This window comes from Cervus canadensis, chromosome 2, assembly GCF_019320065.1.
Source record: "Cervus canadensis isolate Bull #8, Minnesota chromosome 2, ASM1932006v1, whole genome shotgun sequence".
Taxonomy (NCBI): Eukaryota; Metazoa; Chordata; class Mammalia; order Artiodactyla; family Cervidae; genus Cervus; species Cervus canadensis.
Window position 1 is genome coordinate 11,037,427 of NC_057387.1, and position 7,610 is coordinate 11,045,036.

Consider the following 7,610-nt stretch of genomic DNA (forward strand, 5'->3'; position numbering starts at 1 on the left):
AGAAAGGAAAGTGAAGTCGCTCAGTCATGTCCGACTCTTTGTGACCCCATGGACTGTAGTCCACCAGGCTCCTCCATCCATGAGATTACGTTTATAAATAAGTCAGTAAAAATTAAAATAAATGAGAAATGTGGAAGAAAAAGAAGTGAATGGAAAAGAGAATACTTTGAGGTTTTTTGAAAGGAGAAGAGTAGAATTGATGCCTAGAAGAAGAAACATGATGGAACTTAAACAGAATTGAGTGGAGAAACTGGAAGAAATGTGATCTGTTAAAACAGGCAGAACCTGGGGAAACAGTGCAGTTTCTGTTCTTCATTTGAAAGATAAGATGACCGTCCCAGAGAGGGGACATAACCTTTCAGTGTCACATATAACTTTGTCCACAGCAGTTGAGTGAAAGAACACAGAATGAAGACTAGTAGTAAGGAGAATGGCTGGAATTCAGGCAGCAGAGAATAATCTCAGGCCAGAGCTTGAGGGGAGATGAGAGATTGAGTAGGAGGCCCAAGGTTGAGTGAAACAGCAATTTTATTATAGTCAGTGATTGGTGGGGAGAACTTCCAGTTGATAGAAAAAGGAAGTTAGAGTGGAGATACAATGGGGAGGTTTCCTGAGAACAGAGAGAGAGAAGCATCTGCAAATGGTATGCTCTTTCTGCACCTTGCTTTGCTAGCTTTTCTCCTCTCATCCAGGGACAATGTAGATGGTAAGAATGTCTGTCTGTCATTAATCAAGTGGATGTGGTTAAAGTGTAGTGGACCATTCCAAGATGGATCTGGATTATAAGGGTACCAGAGTGTTTGCAATCTGAGCATTCCTGTCTCTAGATCCAGTTTACTCTTTCAAAGGAAGGTGGAGAGCTTGGGGCCCTGGGTCAGGAAAATATCATCTTTAGGCTAATTGTAACTTTTCTCTCTCCCTTTTAACTGGTTGAATCTCCATCTTCTATCCTTTCTGTTTGCCTCACTTTTCCTTAAAATACCTGACCATCTACCATCATAGGAGTCCAGGACTACATCTCATTCTATCTTATCCAGATCTCATCCTTTGCCAACCATTCGGGATCACAGAATCAGGGCTCTGGTTGGCTGGATGAGTTGCAGACCCGCAGCTGGGGGAGTGGAACAAGGTGCAGTAATTTTTCTGTACCCCTGGTCAAAGGACAACTTCAGCAATGAGGAGATGATAGACCTGGAGCTGTTATTCTGTGTCTATTTGATTGGATTAATTTGGGAGATTCAAGATTATGCCAGTCAACTGAAATTTGAACGTTAAATTCAATCCATTCAATTAAGGGTTCTCTTCCTATAAACAAACACTTTTCTGGACCATTTCTTTTTCTATTCCACCATAAAAATCTTCATGTTTAAATCTCTCGGGGGTTACTCCAGATGTTGACTATTCAAGATTTCCTACACTCTTGCTTCCTCCAGACTTCTGTTTTTCTTGTGCTTTTTTATCTTTCTTCAGTGTTCTCCCTTCTATGGCTTAAAATCCAGAGGTATACAACTGGCACACTCTGTGCCTGACTCCCTTAAAATGTGATCTCTTCTCCCACTCAGTTTAAGTCTACGTCCATAGTCCAACAACCATGATTCATTTCATGCACCTAGAAATGTTGTATTCTCACCTTCCTCACATGAGTTCCTCCTCACCCTCCCCCAACCTATACCATGAACCTCACTTATCATTTACCCTCAAACTTATTCAAATCAAACCCTCAGTTCTTGGCATTTCTCCCTTATGCCTTTTTCCCAATTCCACCAATTCTCTTCCTTGTTCCTGACTGAATATTTCATTGACTCACCCTTATACACTTATAAAACCATCTCCACTTTTTAAATACAGTCTCAGGTTCCCATGTAGTTCCTCTCATTTTCTTCATTGATCTCTTTCTTCTTCCTCCCTCTTCCCAGATCCCTTTGAACTACAGGTGAAAGTTGGCTGTGAGCTGCATTATAGGAAAACCACAAAAGGGTTTTTTCAGGCAGCTTATCAAGGGTCAGATTTCTTGAGTTTCCAAAACATGTCATGGGTATTATATCCAGAGGGTAAGAGTGTCTGTGATCTAATCAATCAGTATGAAGGCATCAAGGAAACAGTGCATAAACTCATCAGCAACATCTGTCCCTGATTTCTCTTGGGTGTCCTTGATGCAGGGAAGATGTATCCCCAGAGGCAAGGTGGGTACAGCACCCTTTTCTAAGATCTTTCTATATAAGTCTTGCTCCTTTCCACCATTCCTTTCAAAATTAGGAAGGTGCAGTTTAAGAGGGATACAGGTTGCTGGGCAAAAGTTCCTAGAGGAACTTTAATATTAATGTGGATGTTTTGTCCCTAAACTGTCTGTTAGAGTCCTCATGTGAATATTTTTAATGCCTTTTCCAGTGACACCAGAGGCTTGACTGACCAGTAGCCCCATCCTTGGGTGAAGTCAAGTGTTGCTAGCTTGCCATGTCTCTGGCTTCTACTCAAAGCCTGTTTTGGTGACGTGGATGCGGGGTGAACAGGAGCAGCCAGGAACTCATCAGGGTGATGTTCTGCCCAACGTTGATTGGATCTTCACGTGATCATGCATGTGGATGCTGAGGAGGCAACTGACTTTTCTTGCCAGAACATCTTTCTCTGCTGGGGTAAGCAAGATGGAATTTTTAAGTGTGCAAAGATGATTCTTGAGCCTAGAAGTCAGGGCAGAAGAAAGTTTCATGATGCCAGAACTAAGTGAGAGAGATATAAGAAGGAATTAATAGAGGTGATTTCAGAAATGCAGAAATGGAATATGAGGGACACTCAGTTATAAGAGATTTGTGGGGAGATGAAGAATCCTTCCCAAGCAAGTATTAGAATAAAGTGACTAAATAAGATAATTGATGGGACTTATGCCTAGTTCTGGAGAAGGAAATGGCAACCCACTTCAGTACTCTTGTCTGGAAAATCCCATGGATGGAGGAGCCTGGTAGGCTACAGTCCATGGGGTCACAAAGAGTCGGATATGACTGAGCGACTTCACTTCACTCACTTCCTACTTTATCCCTGGAGAAGGAAATGGCAACTCACTCCAGTAGTCTTGCCTGGAGAATCCCGTGGACAGAGGAGCCTGGCGGGCAGTGGTCCATTGGGTCGCAGAGAGTCAGACATGACTGAATTGCCTAAGCATGCACGCATGCCTGGTTCCTATGCTAAGGTTGGCAAATCAATAGATGGAGCAAAATTGGCAGTGGGTTTATTATAAAATCTAGGTGTCTCTCTAATATTCACAGGGCATCATCTTTCCATGAACTTGATATCATTGGCAGTGATAGTGCCCCTAATGGTTTTGATGATCCTTGCATTATGGGTTAGGAAGCACTGGTGAGTTTTTTTATATTTCCTACTCTCTTTCCAATTTCTTATTTTATATTCCATTTCATTTTTACTTCTCTTAGCTTTCTTCCCTTGACCTTTCCCCCTTCCTCAATCACTATTTCCATCTTATTAGAATTTCTCCCCATTTCTCTTGTTTCACAGTTCATATCAAGACATCCCATGAGATTCTTCACCATGCCTTACCAATCTGAATGGGAACCCAACAGCCCAGAAGCCTAGGATGACATAGTGATGCCACTCTTTCTCTTCTCCATTTACTTATTTTTTCTGCTTCTACTTTATAATAATTTGTTAATGATTGCTAATTTAATTTCTGTAACTCTGCATGGAATACATTCCTTTGAATCTCTATTTTCTTAATAGTACTCAACCTTCAAAGCCTATTTCTGATGCCATATCCTCCAGAAGGCTTCCCTGATCTATAAGTAGGAAGGAGTCTCTCCCTGGTCTGAATTCAGATAGTACTTCAACTGTGCTCTGCTACAAGTATACAATACTTCTTTCCCTGAATTACAGCTACTTAGGTCTTTGTACATCTTCTAATATTTAAGCTCCTTTGGGACAATGATCATGACAAAGTTGACTTTCTTACATGCAAAGTGCTCAATGAAAATCAAACCAAAACAAATCTTATCCAAGTTGGATTTGCTGTCACATTGACAGACTTCTCATTATATTCATTCCTGACATTATTGTTGTTATTTGAAACTCTGATGGTCCCCTTCTTGTTTAAATGCTTCTTTTTTTTCCTTTTTTAATGTGGGCAAGAAATTCCATACTTCTTTAGCTACCTCACTTTCTATCTGAACTCTTACAGAAACAATATAACTTTGCCCTTTGTCACACTTAGTTTCTATATACATCTAGTTGGCTCTTTCAGACATATTCTAAACAAAAGGAGAGAAAGAGGGCAGGCCATGTATGAAGGGCAGTGGGCCAAATGTATCACTGAATGGTTAAGGTAAGAGCAAGAGGGACTAAGATAGGCTCAAAGCAAAGGATGTATATGGAAGACAAGTCCCCCAGAGAGTGGTTCTGAGGTAACCTTGCCTAGATGTTGGTTCCTTTAAGTTTCACTCACTGCGTGAGTGTAAGTCACTGAGTCGCATTTAACTCTTTGTGACCCCACAGAGTTTTGGCCTTTGTGGCCCACCAGGCTCCCCTGACCATGGGATTCTCCAGGCAAAAATACTGGAGTGGGTTGCCATTCCCTTCTCCAGGGGATCTTCCCAACCCAGGGATTTAATCTAGGTCTCCTGCATTGCAGGCAGATTCTTTACCATCTGAGCCACCAAGGAAGATTTCATTCACTAATCAAGTAATATTTGTTAAGCCCTGAATAGGAGACAGTCATTCAACTTATAAACCGGTGGGGGAGGAAACAACTAAGGTTATTCCTACTTCTTGAAGTTACAAAGTTTACTTTCTTAACCTGTATCCTTTTTACTGGTCACATTTTTTTTTTTCTGCTTCATTTTAAAAATTGAATTAATTTAATGGATGGATAATTTATATACAATAAAATACATCTATTTTAGATGTACATGCCCATTAATTTGAAAAATACATAAACCTATGTAAACATGATCACAATCAAGATATGAAACATTTCCATTACCCCAATACTCCTCAAACCTATTTGCACTTAAACCATTACCAACTATGTATTATTGCAGCTACTGCCATGTCTTATGCTAGTTGTTTAGATTTGTCCTTTCTGTAATTTTATTAAAATGGAACAAACTGCATATGCTCTTTGTAGCTGTCATTTTTTCCCACCTAGCTTATGGTTGTGTCATCTATGTTGCTTATTACTGCACTAGTAGTCTATCCTTTTTTATTGTTCAGTATGCTCAATAGAATTCCATGTATGAATATGATATTCATCCATGAAATTATGTGTGTGTGTGTGTGTGTGTGTGTTATCCATCCACTGTTTGACTATTGGTTTGTTCCTAGTTTGAGGTTCTTTTAATAAAGTCACCATTATTGTTTCTTTTTGATTTGTGTTATTTTTTGTTTATTTCTTTATTTACATGCTTGGGCTAATTCTGTCTATTTTGGCTGCCTTGAAGTTTGTAGCCACTGATGTCTCATTAAAGAAAATAGGTCTCATTGCAAGTGAAATATTACTCAGAAATAAAAAGGAAAGAATTTGAGTCAGTCGTAGTGAGGTGGATGAACCTAGAGCCTGTTAAAAAGAGTGAAGTAAGTCAGAAAGAGTAAAACAAACATAGCAAGTTAATGCATACATATGGAATCTAGAAAAATGGTGAAATCTAAAAAAATGGTGCAGATGAACCCATTTGCAGGGCAGGAATAGAGATGTAGATGTAGAAAACAGACATGTGGACACAGCAGGGTGTGGGGAGCAAGGGGAGAGCAGCATTACCATATAGACACTACCATGAGGAAAATATATAGCTACTGGGAGATGCTGTGTAACACAGGGAGTCAAGCCTGGTGCTTTGTGATAACCTCGTTGGGGGGAGTGCGAGGGGAGAGAGAGGCTCAAGAGGGAGGTAGTCATATATGATTATGGTTGATTCGCATTGTACAGCGGAAACTAACACAATGTATAAAGCAGTTGTGTTCTGTGCGCTTAGTCACTCAGCCATACCCAACTCTTCGCGACTCCGTGGACTGTAGCCCGCCAGGCTCCTCTGTTCATGGGGATTTTCTAGGCAAGAGTACTGGAGTGGGTTGCCATGCCCTTCTCCAGGGGTTGCCCAACCCAGGGATTGAACCCAGGTCTCCCGCATTGCAAGCAGATTCTTCACTCTCTGAGCCACCAATTATCCTCCAATTAAAAGATAAATTTAAAAATAGATCTCTTTTCTTCCCTTCTTCCCCCCTCCTCCCTCTCTTCCTCCTACGTTCCCTCCATTTCTCTCCTCTCCTCTTTACCCTCCTGTCTTTTCTTTCGTTTTTCTTTCTTTTTCCTGGTTTCCTAGGAGTCACCTCTATATCAGTATAGCTAATTGGTAAACAGTGATTAGTCAGCAGTTGTGCTTTTAACTTTAACCAGTAACACTTTCACCTTTTGCTCAGGGGATGTTTGTGGACTTCCAGCCCACATTTACTATTTAACTCATTTACTACTCCAGCAGTTTGCAAATCTACCGTGGTTTCTACTTTTCCTTTGTGCCGGGTGTCACGTTTGGCCAGGGAAAAGTAGTTAACTGTGGTCCTCTTTGGCCGCTCCTTAGTGCAGTTTCCAAACCTCCCATTTCCCAGATGTCTATTAAATGTTGATTGGGCTCTTCTTTGCTTCAACCAGCATTGCAGCCTCAGGCAGCTGTAATATTGACCTTTGATTTTTGCCACCAACGCTGCTGTTCTCTACATGCTCTCTGGGCATGGGCCTCTCTATAGAGATCTGAATCAGGTGTATCCTTATGGTGACAGCAAGATTGCTGATTCTCAACCTATGGCATCACCAAATCAAGCAAAGGAAGGGAACAGCCCCATGTTATATTGCCCTTGTTATTTCTGCTGAGGTTCAGGTAGTTCTAGAATAAGCACCTCTCAATCTGTTGTATGCTTTTGGTCATTTCCCAGAATTTTGAAGTGGATGATTTTGAAAATTTTGTCCAGTATTATCATCAATATTTGGAAAAAGACTTTCTTGAGCTCCTTACTCTGACATTCAGGATGCTTTGGTCCATGTAGACATTTTGCAATATTATAAATATATAAAACAGGAGTTTCAGTTTCTAAAAATTGAGAGCAAATGGCAGCAAGGAACATAATCACTTATTAAGCTGATAACATACCACAAGTTAAGTACTGTTTCAAGCTGCTCTAAAGTTCAATTTTTTTATCCCCAAAATATATAACCTAAGGACAGAAAACAAATCTTAAATTGTTTTCAATAATCATATTGTTGGAGGTATTTGTTTTTTTGTTAGTCTAAGACTATCATGCGTGTATAGGCTACTGAGATATACTGTATAATGGGACAAGTGGATAGTATATAGTGTACAGTAGGATTAGGTGAGTACACAATTGCATTGATTCATTGGGAACCAGGATTTTCTGTGTAGGAGAAGGCAAGTTGATGTGAGATAGATGAGTAAACCTCTGTAGCTCTAAACTTGAAGGTATAGATATAAACTCATTAATAGGAAGAAAAAAACATTCTGACCACTTAAAAAACCCAGAAACAAAGGCAAGGTTGTGGCTTCCATATAATACTTTCCACCAAAAGGAACCAGAGCACTTTGGAGAAACAGATAATTTCT

At 40.2% G+C, this 7,610-nt stretch overlaps 1 pseudogene; it reads left to right on the forward strand.

Annotated features, from left to right (window-relative positions):
* The first annotated feature begins 597 nt into the window (after positions 1-597).
* On the forward strand, positions 598-3,595 carry LOC122426712 (annotated as a pseudogene).
* Positions 3,596-7,610: the final 4,015 nt, after the last annotated feature.